At 39.8% G+C, this 19,473-nt stretch overlaps 1 protein-coding gene across 1 annotated transcript in view; it reads right to left on the bottom strand.

Moving 5' to 3' along the window:
• Positions 1 to 19,473, bottom strand: part of LOC104532856 (kalirin-like) — a gene marked incomplete at its 3' end in the record, with an annotated part of 249,515 nt that overhangs the window by 139,235 nt on the left and 90,807 nt on the right.

Genomic DNA, 19,473 nt, shown 5'->3' with positions numbered 1-19,473 from the left:
ACATGTTAAAAATAAGACATTACTACCTCTTTTTCTATTTCACCTAGTTTGAGATCAGAATTGGTAGGGGTATTAATTTCTTCCTATCATGATGTGCATATCTTGTTTCCTTATCTCCTCAGGGACACAATTATACACCCAACAAAATAAGCAGCAAACCCAGGTCACCAACAAAATTAAATAAAACTCCAGTACAATTACAGCAGGCTGACTGCACTAGCTGTTATAGTCACTTTGTGCCTGGATAACCACAAGATTCAAAACACTACCTGGAGGAAGAATAGCTGTAACTGTCCCTTTTGAACGATCTGTGTAACTGCAAAAATAATAATTGTGGAAATTCAGACAGGTTTCATCTGAGTGCAGCATCAGGAAGCAGATGCCTAGAAGACAAATGCTTCCAGTGGCCTCTCCACACTCTTTTCTGCTGATGATCAAACTCTTGCCTAAGAGAAGTCTAAGACCTCTGGCACACCTAAGATGGCAAAATAATTTTGCCCAAGTGAGGTCAGGGAAAAATGTACTTCAGAGTCCATTTGCAGGGAATGGTGATAGTTCGTACGGGACAAGGTAGGAAAACATGGAAAGTAAGAAATGGAAGAATGATTTTAGAGGAAAAAGGTTCAAGAAGCAATCAGGTAATAATTAAGCAAAGTCCTGGGATGATAATTGCTCTTCCTCTAGGCTATTTGTATGATGGGAATATGGCAAGATGATTGCATTAGTGTAGTTAAGGTCAATTCTTTTAATAGCTTAAAAAGTTAATTTGATTTTTAATTTTTTTTAAAAGAAGTGATGGGCAGTATTTTAAAAGGGCAGATTTTTCAATGTAGCTCTTTGAAAATGAAGCCTCTATCTGTAGGTATCTTTCCTAATCAGTAAATGTAAAAACTAAGAAGCACTTTGTAACTTTATCTGACTTTAAATCAAAATGCCCTTGAGAACCAACTCTTTCCTAGCAAGTCCTCATGCTCTGCTCCCATTTTACCTGAACATAAAATGTGAAAGGAATAGTAAATCCATTACTTTAAGGAACCCTATCTCTTGTTGAAGTTAGTTGAAAAACTTCTGCATTTTCACATCACACATGTATTTCTTCTAGCAACAATGAATGAAGATGAAATGGGAATGACTTAGAGAAGAACACAGAGGCATGCTCAAGTATACCATTCACTGGATCCTGTCCTGGTCCTACAGGAAGGAGATGAGAAGTGTAAGCTGGTGATTAAGCCAGCATTAATAGGATGCAGCATGTTGTGCTTGCAGTGACAGGGCACCCTGACTTCTGCATTTGACCCAGGCCCATGTTGAACAGTTTCATTGCTCCTGAGTGAGATGACCCATTGTAGAAGTGTCTTGGCTGAGAGAATCATTAATCTTTGTTACTGTAAGACCCACTGTTGTTGCCATAGTGACTCTTAAAACTGGGTTACTCTGAAAACTGAAAATAAATTATACCATTTTACACCTTAAGCAGTTAAGAGTCAGATCTTGATCTCAAAACAGTACAAACCTGGCATAACTCAAAGGAGTAACTCTAGCAGAGTTGTAATAAATTCCAGAGCAATTCCAGTGAAGTACACCGAATTTATTCAGCTTTAAATGAGGCCCCATTTCAAATAGGTGCATAAGCTTTGCCTAACTCTAAACACATGGATAGAGCCTCAAAGATCTGCTAGGCTTATGCCAGTGAAAGGAAGTCATACAGTATTAAGTTGCCACTATGTGGATTTTATTGCTTGCTCTTTAGATACTATGGGCTAACTAGACTTCTAGTGAGATACCAGAATTCATATGGCGCTTCAAAACTTCTGGTTTTATAGTCTCATCATCATGTCCACTCACAAGAATCAAACCTTGTCTTTACCTTTCCTGTATCTGCTATTACAAATGTTCAGTAACTCCAAGGCTCTGCATGTCTGAAACTCCTATTCCAGAAACTCTGCCTTTGCCAACCATGCTTTTTGTAACCAGGAAGTGTAGTTAAAAGGTTCATGTTTCAGATTGTGCTTTCACAGATACTTTACATCCAAAGTTTATTGTAAATGTTATACTGCACAGCAACAAAATCCAGTCTTTTCTGTCAAAGCCCTTCAAAACTGTACAAGCCTAGTTAGCAACACTTAACTGGCTGAGCTAGAATTTGCAAATAGAAGAACAGAGAATTGCTTGGCAGAAAATAATTCAGTTTCTTACAACAGAAGAACTGGAAGATACACATCATATATGCATTTATGAGCAACACAATTCAAAGTAGGCATGCTCTCAGGATACACACAAACCACTCCTTTCTTGGGAGGTAAAAGGAAAGGGCCTCTAAGCAATAAAGAGTGCACATTTGCCAGGGAGACCACTGAATCTCTGGGTGGAGGCAGTAGTCAGTGTGGAATTGTCAACTTCTACCCACTGGAATTACATCTGCACCTGGATAATGTTGTTCTGTGCCTGCTGGCATGGGCAGCCCAACCCCTGGCCTGATACCAGGCCCTCCAGGGGAATTTGGTGTCAGCAACAGCACCAGAGAAGACAGGACAAACACTGGGAACCAGAATAAAAACAAAACAAAAAATCCCCCAGAACCCACAACAACTCAAGGAGACTTAATAAATCCTAATCCTCTTTAATGAATAAAATGCACACCAAGTCTGATTTAAATTAAAATATAGTTTCTTTGTTGTATTCCAAATAATTACTGAAAATAGATTTCTTTTCCCTCCTACCCCTGGCCTTGTCACAGCAGAGTAATGTCAAGTAAAGGTCTAGTTGAGAAAATACACTAAAATACAAAGGAACTTATCCTCTGGCTTTTCCTGCTATTATTAATGGTTTATAATAGAACCCAAAACAAAACTCAGCCATTCTCATTTATGGTTTTTAGCTCCTAATAAAAACCAAGCTCCTTTTTTCACTTCTTTCTTCATTAGAATTTTATGTTGGTGGCACAGTAAAGTATTTTTTTTTAAAAAACAGTATTTTGAAGAAGGGAATCACACCTCATGTTTAAACCAGAAACATCACCTTTGGCTCCCATGAGATTATTTTTAATTTCAGACACATCTATATCTGACGGTAAAACTTAGACCTTGTTCTCACCAAAATCCACAGCAAAGTCTCCACGGACTTCAATAAACGTGGATCAAAGTCCTAAAGTTTGTAAAGTTAATAGGCAGGGGCTAGTCAGCAGAATCTGACCCTCCAGACACATGCCTGAACACCATGTTCTATTTCCCATTTGGCAACTTCTGAACAAATGTAGTTCATACGGCAGCACGTTACAAGCTGCATAGGTTAATGCAGATAAGTGCACCTCTAATGTACAGATACAGCTCTGCTAATGCAGTTTAGTAGTGCTGGAAGGGAACAGTGCCTTACTCTGTTCACTCTCGTTGGCTAAGCATGTCAAATTATGCAAGAGTTTTAAGAAAAGCAAAAAGCAACAAGGATTTCATATCAGAAGTAGACTAGAATTTGAGTGATTTGGTTCAATGCCCACCACTGCAGTTCAGCAAATGACTCAAGATCCCAGCCTCCATTCTCATTTCTAAAATGACATTAACTACACTTACAGTCAAAACAAGCAAGGCTGACAAAGAAAGTGTTTGGAGTGAAAGCTACCTTTTATTCTAAGCTTTTGCTACCTCTACCACTATGTGGCTCTAAATTTGGCTGGGGATTCTAGGAACCTTTTCTAAAACTGGAATATACTGAAATATCATAAATAGTAAACAACATCATGGCAGCTGTACAAAAGTAAGCAGGCAATCCATTGAAAGGCAGGCTTTAAAATCACGTGTAAACTGCTCCAAATTCACTGTGGTATAAACGCCTAATTGCTGTGCATATAGCTATAAAACATGAAATACTGTAGCTCGACCTGTCCATGTGGCAATGACTAATTCACCTTCAGAAAATAATATATGCAGTCAGCCAAGTTCTATATTTAATTCAGCTCAGACGGACAGTCATAAGAGCCACTTCTTTCAAATTGGCTTGAGACTTGATCAGTGTATCCCACTATCATCAGCCAAGCAAGCTGAGGTTTCAAGGTGGGGTCTTTTGTGGTTTTCTTTCCTTTTCTTTAAAAAAAAAAAAAAAAAAAAAAAAGAGGTGGATTTGAGTGAACAGAGCTACAGTCATTAAAACAGTCTGAGAACTGGACAAGAAAGATGAATTTTGAGACTTCTTCAATCGTTTCTCAAGGAAGATGTCTCTTAAAATGCTACAAGACAACCTTCCCTGAAGGCAGTCAAAAATTTATCACCTCCATTTTGCCTTTCCTTTTCACCACAACTCCTCCGTGTGGTATGTATCTATTTAACTGTGCCTGGGTCTGTTTCAAAAGCCAGAGAACTAATGCAGCTGCTATTAAGTATGATTTTTTAATCACTCCCTGCTTTTCCGCTCTAACTGTAGTTATTCCAAATACCACCACATAATTAAAGAGGTCCTTTCAAAAGAAAAAAACATGCAGTTCCATTTACCCTTGGAGGGAAAAGAAACCTTACAGACCTATCAGTATTTTGCTGCATAGTGCAACTAAATTAACGAGGGAAATTAAATGCAGAGCCAATTACAACATTTAAAAAACTTCCTTTATTCCCTTGTCTACATTCAACCAAAAAAAGACGTCCCCATGAAATCAGATTGTAGGTGTTTTTATGGGCTTCCTAGACATTATGTGAAAGTTTCACCTCTGCACAATTTCTCATTTTAATAACAAAAACCTAACCTCTGTAGTTAAAAAAAACCCCATTAATTTGCCGAAAGCAAATCCACGTTCTGTCCTTTGCAGCAGAGACAGACTTGCAAAGTACAGCTGATACTAGTGAACAGATCTGAGTAAATTATACAACTACCGAGACATGTGGGTCCACCAATTTAGAATCATGCCAGAAAAGTCCCCAATATGCAAAAATATATGCATATAGTCTTATTCAGACTCCTCACTGCTTCTGGCACCCACAGATATCATACAAGCCCATCTGGAAACAGGCCTGTAGGAGTTTGTCCAGACAAGACAGTCCCTGCAGCAGGATCCTTGTTCATCAACAGCTTCTGCAGTGAAATCACTAACAGAATAACAATTTACCCTGGCTACCCCTTTCTTAGCAGCTTCTGTTGTAAAGTATGCAAAAACTTTTGTGAAAGAGCTCCAGAGTTAACAGTATGACTGAGTGAAGACATCCTAAATAACTCCCGTGGCAATGGCCTGATCACCAACAAGCCTGTTCTCAGCTTTTCTAGTAGAGACTCAGAAGTTCATGGTGACTTGCTGATTCAGGCCTTAACTTGCAGTTAGCATTGCTCTTCCATTCCCCACCCTCCTCCAAGAGCTTTCACGTTACGGTAGACCTACAGACCTGCACAATAGTCACAAATACTCTTATATGCTCCAGATATGGCACCCTGCCATGGGCATGTTGGCTGCAGACTTCATGCAATGATGAGGTGTGCACAGACTCCCACACAGCTGCTCCAACTTAACTCCTTACCTTTTCACAGGCTTATACAGCAAAAATAACCTCATTTCTCTTTTCTGCAGATGGCTATTATGTACCTGTACAGTTCTTCACATCTATAAATACATGGTTTAAAATTGGCATGCCTTTGGAGAAGAGTGAGAATATGATGTGTTCTGGTCCCATCCGCCTTCACTCCACATAAAGAAAAGAGCTGATCCCAGCCCTAGTAATCAGGGAGATGCAGGATTTAGTCACATCTCTCTCGTCTCTCTCTTGGGAACAGTACGTTCAATTCAGGGCTCTGGCAGAGTTGGCTGAGTGTAGGTTGGGCATTTTGAGAGCAGTACTTACCCACTTCCTCTGGGCACTGGCCCTGCTCCTTCACTAAATGCTGTCATCTCGGATGCAAGCTCCTCAAAAGGGAGAAGGAATACACGTGCCTCTCCTACCCTGAGAAAGAACTTCTTTCAACTTAACATTGCTTTCCTTTGGTAAAGTTCCCATTCATCAAATATACCCCACTTATCTTTCATTTTCTTGATTAAATGTTTTACTTGATAAAATTTGGCAACTGCCTCTCTAAAAACATTCCAACTAAGAGAACAATAGACAGACAAACGAAGAATTAATGTTTCTTCCATAATGCCTGGATTGTAACTAATGTTCCCAGAATATTGTTTTTAAAGGAAAACAAAAGAAGAAAAAAAAAAACCTTCAAGCTAAAAAAACCTGTTGTATACTTTAAACACTAAACTTCTTTTAGAGCAAGTTTCAAAGCTGTGTGTGGGTAGAGAAGCTATAAATAACCACATTTGTGCATGTTCCTTCTGTACAAGACACAGAAAACGTGCTCTGCATCACCATAGAAAGATGCTGCTGTGCTTTGCATGAGACTTCTCAAGGCTGGCAGGTAGATTATTACTTCTGCAGTTATGCTGCTGGTGTTGCTGTTTGTGAGGCTTTTCTCCAACACTAAGGAATCCTACCTGGCACTTAGCTGTAATGTGATGAATTAGCAATACCACTAATCAGATCTACCAGTCTCTTTATCAATGGTAATACTCAGAAACACAGAAATATTTTCTTACCTAGAGTATATGGAAGATTTTGGTTGTTGCTGTCTGTAGCACTAGTTAGAACAGAGATTTTCACAGAATCACACAGAATCACAGAATGTTAGTGATTAGAAGGGACCTTGAAAGATCATCTAGTCCAATCCTTCTGAGTCTAACACACTTGCCCCACGTCTCCATTTCTTGTCCCATGTTTGTCCTTTCATCAGATCACTTTTACTGGGCAGAACTGCCAGGTCAATCAGGATTGGGGCCTGCACCAGTCTTAGGTCTGGCTCCCCCCAGATCTGGGCTGTTTGCTTGGACATAATCAGAGTTTTCTGAAAGAATGTCCCAGGTCTCTCCCAGCTCAAGAGGATGTGAAGAACATTGTCACAGGCAGAGTGGGCATTGAAGCAAAGGCTACCTGAAAAGCTCTTGATTTTTTGCTCAAGGAACCCTTCCTCTCATTTTCCACTCTGGTTGTTTCCACCATGTTAACTTATCTTTAGGAGCTCCCAGGAGGAGAAATACCTGAGCACACTCGACATCTGGCTCAGCTTCTTCCTCATGTACACTGGAGTAGGGAGCTCTACAACTCTTAAGCACCAACAGATGAAATAATATCCTAATTATTAGAAACCTCTTGTATGCTGAGTTAACAGTGCTCAGACTACGCTGTGACCATGTATACTAGGAGCTTTTATAATTCCTCATATAATTATTTAGCATCTTGTGTTTCCTCCTACCTCCAGGAAAACAGCACTTGCAGACCTGATAGTAAGGAGAGACACCTGCAGCACCCAGCTGATTTAGATTTCTGATTGGAAGCTCTGATTTAGACTTCTAAGGTGTTGATCTCCAAGTAGTTGTTACTAATGACAGCTATCATCACAGCTAATTTTCAAGTTTGTGAACACAGCATCACAGCACTGACTTTCATGTTTGTGAGAAAAAGCATCCTGATCCTATAGAGAAATTTGTGCATTTGAAAGCGCGGCCTTTTGTGGCTTGTGAAGTATTTTCCTTGCATATGTTTGCTTCATTCTTTTTCTCAGTGGGACTGTCCAAAATGTAAAATGGCCCCAAGAAATACAGCAAGTACACAGGAGGGGAAAAAAGGAGCTATGTGAACGCTTTAGAAAAGTACATTATTCTCAAGTATGTAAACAGAGAAACTGGTTTTCACTCTGCTTGTGACAGATGTGCTTATGGGCTTCAAGAGAGGAAATGAAACAAAACAAATAAAGAGTCGATAAAGATTCAAGGAAAAAAAGGACTGTTCTGCACACTTCTAACCCTGATCTGCTTTATGATGCCTTTTAGTGCCTCAGTTTCCCTGTCCATAAAACAAAGAAAACCACTGATAGAGAAATGTTGGACTAAGACAATTATATAATTACTGCCACCATTAAACATTCAGTGGTAGCCACTAAACGCTCAGGGAAAAGAAAAGAAAATAAACCTTGAAGACATTTAGTATGTGTTTTTTAGCTCCAGCTGTAGCCGGAACATAACTGCATTAGTGTAAGCAGAAGTATAACAGTATGATGGTAAGTCGGGTAGGCACCTACCTTGGAAAATACACTCCTCACCTATTCAGTCAGAAAAAAGCAACCTACAAGGCTGGTTCCTAATTTCAGTGCACTGGGTCACTCTCTGGAAACTGCTACCACTGTACTAAGCTGAGATTGCTCTTCTAATTTAGGTATTAATTAAGACAGTACTGTCTACATTTTGATAGTATCAGCCCACCTAAACTGTTACTAGTTTAAACAAGGTGTATAAAGGCAATTAATAATTAGAAAGGACCGATGAAGCAAGAATGAGCTTTACTACAGAATAGACTTTAGTGCAAGCACTATGCTCCAGGTGCCATGTACGCACTCCCCACTGTGCTTGAGTTGTCTACTTCACCACAGAGAAAACTGCTGATTGACCAGGATATTAAATAAAGCACTGCTTTAGGTTACTGTTGGGAGTAGATGATTTAATTGTCTTGGTTTAACAAGGCTTATAATCACAGCACACAGCAAAGGCAGGTTTAGTAAGAGAACAAATCCCAGCTGGGACAAATGGGTCCTGGTACATAGTCTCATCCCAGTAACAGAAAAACTCACCAGGATGGTACAACACTGCAGTAGTCTTAAACGCCCCTGCCAGGATCAGAGCCCCTTGGCACTGAGCATCATGCCAACACCTAGGAAAACATAATCTTTCTCCCATGGGGCTCTGATCTGATTTGAGACTAGAGGCAAAATTTGAAAGTGCAAACCATGTGGGGAATGAGAAATAGAACAAGGATGGAAGAAGCGCCCCGAATGCTGGAGTGCCTATTCTGTATCAGGTACTTTTTCTGTGATCTCCTCTTTGTCTTTTAAATAAATAGCCTGATGTCTCAAACATTTTATCTCCCAGGTTAAGATCCTCAGTGTCAGGCTGTCCATAGGGAGAAAGGAACACAGCACAAGGCTGTGTTTGACCCCTGGGCAGGGCTCCTCTGCCACTGGATCCTGCCCAGTGATTCAAACCTGCACCACAGCAATTCTCCTGCTGTAAGGCCACCCCAGCATCTCTTCTGCTTGCACTGCCTGTCTGTGAATCACTGCTCAGGCAACCAACTGCACTTGACACATCGTGTCCCAGGGCAGATAAGTCACAGCTCAGTACTGCAAATAAGCGGGGAAAGGGCTAATTTGCTGTGGTGTGTGAGAAGCTTCGCATGTAGCACGCAGAACCCATGCTGAGCCAGGCATTCTGTATGCACCACACAGCAGAGCTGAAATAAAAAGCCCAGGACATTTGCAACACTCTAACTCTACTCATAACTGTATGGATGATTTCTTCTACATGTCACAGCAGAAATGGATGCTGTGAGGGTTTGGTAGGGCGAAAGACCAATGACCTTACAGATTCACTAAAGGAGGCCAGGGATAATGGCAATAAGAAACTGTTTGGGGGGAAGCAAACAAATGGATGCCAGGTCCTGAGTCCCCGGAGAGACTGGTAGAGACAATGCAATAATAAACTAGAATATATGTGCAAGCAGGACCAGACTTATGAAAAGCCCTTTCAGCAAGGAACAACATTGAACTGTTCAAGAAAGAAGAGGAGCCACCTAAAAGACTCCAGGAGTGAGAGTCATGGGCAGAGTGAGGAGCAGAGTGGTTGGGAACTTCCCTTAAGGGCATATTTTTAATGAAAGTTCCCCCCACTGAAGTTTTCTGTGAAAAACTGCTTGCTTTCGTATGTTTTTCTTTTAGCTTCGTGGCTCCCAGAAGACGTCATCCCCTCATCCTGAATTTCCTTCTCTTCTGGTTTCCCGACAACTCATGTCTTTGCAAACCTGAGGAGGTAAGCAAGCAGAAGCAATTCCCCAAAATACATTTTGATTGTTTGAAGTTACTTTTTGCTGGAGGGAGAGGGAAATTAAAAAACAAAACAAAACAAAAAATAATTTTGTGGTTCCCCCCCAAACTTTTCCTCCTTATTTCAGAAGGGAACTGTCTCAAGGTCAGAATGTTTTGTATGTTCCTGAAGCCAAAAATAAAAGTAATTTTCTCCATCCCTCCGCACATGTCCCATCCAAAAAAAATCCAAAAGGCAGGAAAGAAACAACAAGTAAAGAACTATCAAAACAAAGGGAGGAGAAAGGTAAAAGACCAATGGGCAGGCCTGAAATATGTTTGTTTTGCATGTTTTTACATTTGAAGGACATTTTTGTTAAAAGGGAACCAGAGCGTAACATAAAACAAAGTTTATAGCTGCAATAGTATACAGGAGTTTGAGCCAACCAGCCCTGTCTAAATGTGCCTAAGGGTCACCCCAGCCTAGGCAACAGCTTCCAGAACTACAATCCAAAGATTACAACTTTAAAAAACAAGCAAGAAGCTTTGTGTAAGAGTTCCCCACGAGGAAAATGAAACAAAAGAAGTCGCTTAGAAGTCTCCTGTGAGCTGAAACACTGTGTTTAATCCTAAATAGTGCACAACCTCTCTTCCAAGGACAGAAATACCATAACTCTTTAGTCAAGTCAGGTAGGGCAGCTACTGAAACACAGCACAGCCAACAGGAGATGCTAAGAGAGCAAAGTGCTGCTGCAGGGACCAGCCATATGGAGCAGAGCTAGTAAAAGTTAGTTTGAAGCATGGAGTAAGGTAGAGCTGCTAGAAGCAGGAGAGCTGGTGGGAATGACCAGCATGGAGAGGAGCAGCTGGCATTGACAGGTCATGGTGTCAGATCAGCTCAACCTAAATTGGGCCTTGCTACCCAGCAAGACGTAAGAAAGAGGGGGAAAGTAACCAGCTGGCTGAGCAGCTGCTCTGTGGGGGAAGACACTGTAAAATTGTTATAGTTATGCTTTAAGAACTAGCTATCATTACCCTCTTTGTACTCTGACAAGGTTTTTTCTCAATGTAATGAAAATACCTTTGGTTGGCCATCAGTCAAAAACAATATGAAAGAGGACTGATCACTCTGAGTGACAGGCAGGATCATGAAAAAGCTGGGAGGCCATGTGAGAAGATAATTGGGAGGAAAGATCAAGAGAAACAAATGGAGTAGAAAAGAATTACTATTTTGGACTCCTAGACCAATGCATAAAATAGCATATTTATTTCTTAGCATAACAGACCCTCATTTCATTTTTAGATAGTCCCAATAAATCCTCTAAGACTTTCTCATAAGGGGTAAAACAGGAATAGCAATGATTTTGAGGGTTTAGAGCAGGGATTTGTGAATCAGACATCCTGACATGAAGAGTTCTAGTCATGAAGCTTTCAGTGACCTTTGGCAAGTCACTCAACATCAACCTTTTAGAAAACCCATAATCCTGAGATGAAAGAAATCTCAATAAGCAAGAAGTACTACTGTTATTGTTACTTCTTAAAGTTACAGGGGAGAAAGCCTTCCGACATTCCAGCCTCCATTTATTCAAAGACTTTATTTTTCTCCATATCCTTGGTGACAATTACTCATTCTAGCAACTGCTTTCAAAAAATATACATATTTCTGGAGAAAACTCTACTTTATTTTTCTTCCTTCACCACTGCAGCCCGACTATTTTTGTAGGCCTAATCAGTAACAGACAAGCATGATTCTTTCTTCTCCTTTGCCACAACAACAAGAGCCAACAATTCCTTTCAGAAACAATAAACTACACATCATATTTTCAGGGATGCTGACATGCAAACAATCCTGGGACAGAAATAGACAATGAGGATATGCTATATAAGGAGGATGATTCTGCTTAAGCATAACAGCAAATTTTAGCAGCTTGCCTAGGACTGACTTCCTTGCAGTTTGCTGCAAAGCACATCCTGCATCAGAAAGGCACTAAGTGGCCTGAGATGATGGCTAGAGGTGCTCCACACCACAGGGGATTGGCTCTTGCATCCTAATACATCTCACCCAACACTGGGTTATAAACTAAAGGTCTTGTCTGAAGACACTAGCTTATCATTATTTCCTTGACAGTCAACAGTAAGATAGGGAAGGATCCAGTGTGTAATTCAGATCCTAGAGACTGAGACATTCTCTGAAGATGCCAGTTGTGGTGAGTTGACAGTCTCTCCATTGACTATAAAAGGAGACTATGCATTAGACTCCCAACTTGGATGATTCAGTTACACTCCTAAAGACAGGCAGGATAAATCCAGACCATGGGTACTTGCATCTACCTACAGAGAACTAACTGTATCTCCATGTCACCTTCTCAATTTCTTCATTCTATGAATTATACCCTCCTCATCCACTATGAGGTAGATCCAAAACCTCAAAGAGCCAGTAGGATTTCAGAGCATTTTCAGAAGGCATTCTTAGAGGTTCCTAAGCTCTCAGTAAGAATCCAAACATCTGCAGTTCAGGAAATAGCAAAACAGACCATCTGAAAGGAATAGGTCTTGAAGAACAGACACTGCTATAAACAAGAAAAACACTTTTTGGGGCACAAAGGATTTTTTTTTTTTTTGTTCCTCTTCTCACTTCAATAGGTTCAGAGATCAAGCTGGCTGGGGTTCAGATTTCTTCAGATCCTATTTTCCAAGACAGCTGTGGAGCTAATCAAAGTGTTCTTGCACTGCTCGTACATCATTGCTAAGTAAACTTCAGTTGGTAACTGAAGCTGGCCCCTGAAGTTTGATATCCCTAGCACTACTGCTCTGTGTGTAAATTAAAAAGGGATCATTATTATTTTTTAATCAGTGACTCTTTAAAAGCACAAAGAACAATTGTCTGCTTGGCTTAATAACTATATAGAGGAAGAAAGACACACAGGTTGTTTCCAGATAATTTCAAGTTACACTTCAAATCACATTATGAAGAGGATAGAGTATTGTTAATCAGCAACTTAAGGAATTTCCAGAATAAATATCATTAAATGAAAATGTAATAATTTAAAACCTGTAGTTCTTTGTGAAGAGTTTTGGCACAAAAAATACAATATAATACTGATCTGTATTTAAAGAGCATTGTCAGAAGTTTAGAACAGAGCGTCCTGTCTCTCACATGAGTTTGAAGTATTTAACGGAACTAACTTAGGCTCATAGCCTGAGATCTCTGAGGTGTTCTTATACCATACACTGATCACTGGTTACAGGGTACAACTGTGACTGCCTGGACAGAAATACAGAGCCTAGCTGTACACCAACAGGCGTTGTCTGAACATGCTGACATATCAAAGTGCCATGTATTTTCACTCCTCACTTAGGAAGCTGTGCTGTGGCCCTTCCAAGGGCACATTTCTACACCAGAGTCACTGGTAAAGAGGAAAAACGCATGTTCTTTCTTTCAGTTGTGTTCTTCTTCCAAGACCTCTGCACTGTTTGGTTTGTACAACCCTGAGCACACTTCATAAATTCTCTGTGTCTTTGCAAACTAAAGGAGCCAGAGAAACATCCATATGAAATCACCAGAAACTGAAGAAATAAGTGGGCAATATTCTCCTTCCTATCATGGCTGCCTTGTGTGGCAAATCCAGTATAACCTGGTCATTGAGTAATAGGGATTATACAGCTGTGCAGGGTGCTCTTATTCTTCTACTCTCTCTGCTGCCACCAGAGTTTAGAAGTACATATATAGCTGGTAAAAATAATCTGCAACTCCTGCATAATCTCATGCCACTGTGGGTTCAAATTAAGGAATGACAGTCCATCCTTAACAGTTCAAAATAAGTAACTCACTCAGCAACCCTTGTGTTATTTAAAGGGCCACATCATTATTAATTCATTTCATAATACCTGCAGGATACTAATCAGCACAAATATACCACCACTTTATTTTCAAATTGGTGTCAGTGTTGTTTACTCATTAGTCCTCTTCAGAAGATGAGTGGGGCCACAAACCTCTGCATTGCCTAGACTTGCACTCACATTCCCTGAAAATGTGCCAGTTCCTTTGGCAGGAACAAAAGGAATGGAATGAAAATTGCTCTAAAGAAGCAGTTGCCAAGATGTTTTATTGCATGGTCTGTGAGGAAGAGTGAATGGAAACAAACAAACAAAATATCCTTTTACTATAAACGTACCATCCTTTACTGCATAAATAATAACACAGAAAAATACTAAATTAGAGGCTGTTAGGGACATAACGTGGGTTGGCAAACACCTGCACATCTTATTAAGTTAGTCCTTTAGAGCTATGTAGGTAAAAATTGTATGATCAATACAGAAAAAAGTGGTACAGTAAATCAGAATTGTGTGGGGAGATATTTATATCAGATAATAAACCAGATGCGGACACTCTGGCCTCAACAATTGCTGGAAGGATGGGATTAGTTAAAACAGAGGTATTTACCTCTCAGTCATAGAAAACAAAAGGTTGCTTTCTCTACATCCCATTAGGAGAAGGTTGCCAAGAGTTTCACCAGTATTGACTCCCGAGTTCCTTTTTCATTAATTTTTGGAGACAATACAATCATAGTTAGAACCTCTACTCACTATCAAGTAATACTTCACCCTTATGGCTGGTAAAGTCACATACACTTTCTAAGCTCGGAGAAATTACAGGAGCAATACTTTGAAAATGTAAAATATACACAACAAGCATTAAGTGCATCTCATTACTTGATAAATTTACCAAAGGGGCTGTGAAAATTCTCTAGTATGCTTTGAATTGTAATGTTTTAATTACTGATCAGTGAGTGGTAGCTATTTACAGGCTAAATCTGCTCAGATGGTGCACAGAGCATGTGATGTATTTTTGCACAGCGCTGTGGCTGAAGTCATATGGTAGTAAATAAAATCTTGACTTGATTATAAGCTTTTTTCTTAGCTATTGTTTACAAATAAATATCTTGTTTTACAAGACCCAGTGAAGGTATTATTGTAAACAAAGCATGAAAGGAAATATATAGTCTGATTTCTTCTGTCTTTGAAACAGACTATGACAAATTGGAAAACTACAGAATTTTGGAGAGCTCTTCTTTGCTTTGAACTGATCAAAACAACTGAGTGTATGCATGCATGTGTGGGGGGATGTACAGACCTAATCCTCTAAAATCTTGTGCGAGTGCTAAATGAATCATGAACTGCCTCAAATATCCCAGCATTCTTCTGCAAATGGACTACGCAGATCACATGCATCACATGAAGTGTTCAGTATTCTCAGTGTATGGAGACAAATAGATGTTGGCAGGACATTTTTCCATACAAGTGATGTCAAGATCATGCCCCGGTCTGTTTTCTCGGCCAGTAAAAGCCAGACACACTACAAGTTAAAGTGCTTGGTTATGAAGAGAGACAGCCTTTCCTCGGCAATACTCTGCAATCTCCCACAACAATGGCAGCTGGTAAATGTAATGATATCAGTATGGCCACATGGCCTTTTTATCCATCACCAGAGGCAGATAACCACACAAGAAAACCAAAGCTATGTCCATTAGTGTATCTGGGCATGAAGCCAACAGAATGCAGATCCGCAAACTTAGAGAAATCCAGGTGAACCTGACACTGGTCTAGCTTGACCTTTTCAATAACAAAGAGGATCTGAGACATCACTACAGCTGGTATGGCAACAGTCCTGGCTTTCTTAGGACGTGCCTACCCTCTTGTCAGTGAGCGTTTGTTAGTGTCATCTTGCTGTTTACCACTGGTCTTCATCTAGCATAAGAGGCCTGTTTCATTCTGCCATGCAGAGCCACCCTAGCTAACTCAAGGCTTTTTTCATATCCAAGAAATTCCACCAGCACACACTGTACCTCTACATCCACCTATTTTCCAGCTCTTCCTTTACAGGCAACCATCACAACACTTCACAAAGCGAAGCAAGAAGGAGGCAGCACCGGCAGTGACCCTGAGAGAGTCATGTGAACTTGTGGAGAAAAAGGCTGTCTGTGTCAGGCTACATGTTGGTGTGTATGTATGGAAATGATGGAAAGAGAATTTTTGTGAGAAAGAATGGAGCCTGCAGAGTAAGAGAAGCAGTTTGACTATTCTGCCACGAAAGTGCTCCAAAATACCAAGTTCAAGGCTTGCACAGACCATGTCAATAATGCATCTGAGGTGTCTCCATTTTCCTTCTACTTTAATAGTATGCTTCAGGCTTTACAGCTTCACTTAAATGAGTTTATGAAGTGAGATATTTCAGATGAAATTCTTGCCCATATGAAACAAAGGGGATGGGAGAGGAGATGGGGTGAAGGTCAGCATTATGAACTTACTTCAGCTATTTCTAAGGCTACTTGGTAGCACCTGCTCATGGTACAGCCCTTATGCTACCCTTGCTGTTTTACAGTGTTGCTGTTCAGGATGTAACACTGGAAAACAGTGGAAACTGGAGACAACATGAGAACAATTTCAAATCTCAACAGCAATGGAAATAATGTTAATTTGTTGGTAAACAGTCTGCAGAAGGGGAAGACCTAGAGCTGGAAGGGGCAAAAAGGAAAAGCTACCAAAAATGGGCTGAAGCAATTGCAGCAACTACGGAATATCAGTATGAACACCGAAGTGATTTTTAACCCTCCCCTACAGGACAGAATCTCAGCACCTCCTCCCACAACTGTGTTCTAAAAGGGTCAAAAATGACAGCTTCTAAAAAAAAAAAAACAAAACCCAAAAACCCAAACCTGAAGCAATGAAGTATTTTACACACTTGATAACCCAATAGTTTTACAGTGATCCTAAATAGTTTTGGTGTTAAAAGAGTTCCTTGTCAGCTCCCACCAGCATAAAGCCTCATAACAGCTCACAAATTGCCTTACCCGTTATCCCTTTTGTGTGAATGGTGCTCCATTTCCTGTGAAGGCTGAAAATGCAGTTTCACACCATGTATTTTCTTTCCTTCTTTAAAATGCTATATATTCATAACTCACTGTCCTTAGCACACCATTATTCACCTTAGTTCATGCGCAAATTGAAGTAATTGTATTAATAAACAGATGTAAGAGCAAATAATCTTGCAAAATATCTGATGGTATGAGGTAGTGATTACTTGTAAGGACATTTTATAGCGTTACACTTCTTACATTAATATTGTAACTTGGCAATCCACAGTGTTTACTCAAACTTTTTTTTTTTTTTTCTAAAGCACAATTTGTATTTTGGTTATTACATGACTGTAAGAATGCCTGACTTTCTATCTCAGAATAAAAATTACTTTTATATCTTTTACTCCATATTTTTCGATATTTTCAGGTTTTGTGCATGTCACACAAACCCATCTAGGATTAAAAGCATTTCCTTGTCAGTGGGAAGCTATCTGAGAACATAACCCTCATGTGCCAGTACCACATATAGAGTGTACTCTGGCCTTGTAAATGGTGCAGAATACATCAGGAATTATATGAATGAGCTCTATTTAACACAGCTTAACCCTTAAATCCAGTCCAAAAAGCACACACTTGGCCTACATAAAGCCTTCATCCAGCTGAGCAGTTTTTGCGAGACTTCCCTACGAACACTTGATATTGCATGCCTAAATACTCGATCCCTCTGGCCCGAGATTAAGAGTAGTTAGGTGAGGAATAATTATCTCCCAAGATACGTAAGAATCTCTTCTTGGAGATATGTCTTTACCAAAAGCTATTAATGATGTCAACAGCAGACTGAGAGGATGCAAAATAATCCTGGGGTCTGTATTAAGAACATGCAACACAACAAAACATGCCCCTATTCAGATCTGCTTTTAAGAACAGATTGATGCAGAACAGCTGACATGAAGAGAAAGGTACGGATGAACAAGTGAGAGAGTGCAAGTTCTGACACAGAGATAATCTTTCACCAGAATTTTTACTGCACTGGCCAACAGCTGGAGAGGGTGAGCCATGGGACATCCTGACAGGGAAGACTGTATACGTGAGAACACGCTTAATTTTGAGCTGGGTGGAAGGTGAAGAACACCTTCCTTAGAGAAACTACATGGTATCATTACTTCTCTAGAAGACAGTGAAGTCTAACAAACTCAGGGCTCTCCTGTCAAGATTTGTTTTCCCACATCTTTCCTTTTTAGACTTGAAGCAGGAAGAACTTAGTTAAAGGCTATTAAATTTTGACAAGACAACAAATTATTATAGATAAATGTTACTAATGATTAGTGATGACATACAGGGAGACAGCTTCACCTGCCAACTGATGGGTATTTACAAAATAAGCATAATAGGAACTGCACGACATGCATATAGGAGGTGTTTTGTTTGTTTTGTTTTTTTAAAAAAAAGCCCCATTGACATACTCATATATCTTTGTCCTCCTTGTGGAATCTACACTTCATATTTCTGTTTAGCTGAGAATTTCATTTATGAGTTACAAAGCATTTATCTTGAATAGTACAGATGTTTAGTGAACAGAATGATTCATCTCTTCCTCTCCACTTTCTAAGTAGGACAGAGATGTCTCCAGGAAGTGTGAGCTAGGACAAAAACATGTCTGTCATTAAGTTGTTGCTTCCCAGATAATAACTACCCATTAAGAGAAAATGGAAAAATTGCTGCCAACAGAACTCACACAGAGTGATGCTCTCTAAAGTGATTGTACTCCAGTCACTCTTATTCCTTCTTTCTTTCCTCTCACCAAAATTCACTGTACTTAAAAAAGACGTGTACCTTTTGAAAGCCAGTGACACACCCTCATTGCCTTGCATATGTGGGAAGTAAAAGTCTGAATGGGTTTCATGAATGAACCTAATAAGCACTTCTAATGATTCCAGAAGATGTAAGAGGGAAAGTTTCGGGTTGGAAAGATTAAACAAAAATGTAAATCACCCTAAGGGATGAAGAATACCTAAGATAATGTTCTTACTGACATTATATACCACAAATGGAAAGAACATAACATCATCAGAATTTTCAACCCTTGATTTTTGAGATTTAAACCTCAAAGTTGTATTAAGTTAATGCATCAAACTTCATATAGTTAGCAGAGAGTATTCTAACTGAATTCCCAGTACATGCTCTATTTAATATACAGCTTATGAATTTCATTACCATGCGGTATGTTTTCTGACACGTAACGAAAATTAAGTTGCTTAAATTACACATCTGTTATATTCAATCTCAATTTTAGTTATATATATGGCATGAATATTTTTGTGGTTTTATAGGAAAAAACTGAGCAGGTAGAAATTCTGGCAAACTTTTCAAAACTGCCAAAGAAATGGTCATACATATTTGCAAAGGATATCTACAGCTGCAGTTGTGGCTGTGCCGGTGCACTTCAACTATGGCACTAACAGGACAACAAATGGGCATGTTGAATAAAAGTTGCCTGTCTCCTGTGCTTGCTGGTTCATGTCTGTTTTGCATGTGACAGCTTTGTCGCTCCATCTCCACCTAATTTTTCACTTGGAGGAAGGCAATGACATAAAGAACCCCAGGGACACTAGAATGCTCCATAAACATGATTAGAGCATTCAGCCTCTTCATTTAAAGCAAGTACCATATTGCTACCAACATCTGCTTCAGGCTGTAATGGGGCCCTTAAACAAACCACACCATCCTGAATGAGCAGAGTCCTGTCACGTCGTTG

The sequence above is a fragment of the Antrostomus carolinensis genome, unplaced genomic scaffold (genome assembly GCF_000700745.2).
Source record: "Antrostomus carolinensis isolate BGI_N321 unplaced genomic scaffold, ASM70074v2 scaffold1801, whole genome shotgun sequence".
Classification (NCBI taxonomy): domain Eukaryota; kingdom Metazoa; phylum Chordata; class Aves; order Caprimulgiformes; family Caprimulgidae; genus Antrostomus; species Antrostomus carolinensis.
The sequence above is the reverse complement of the archived record's forward strand: the minus strand, read 5'-3'. Positions and strand labels throughout refer to the sequence as shown.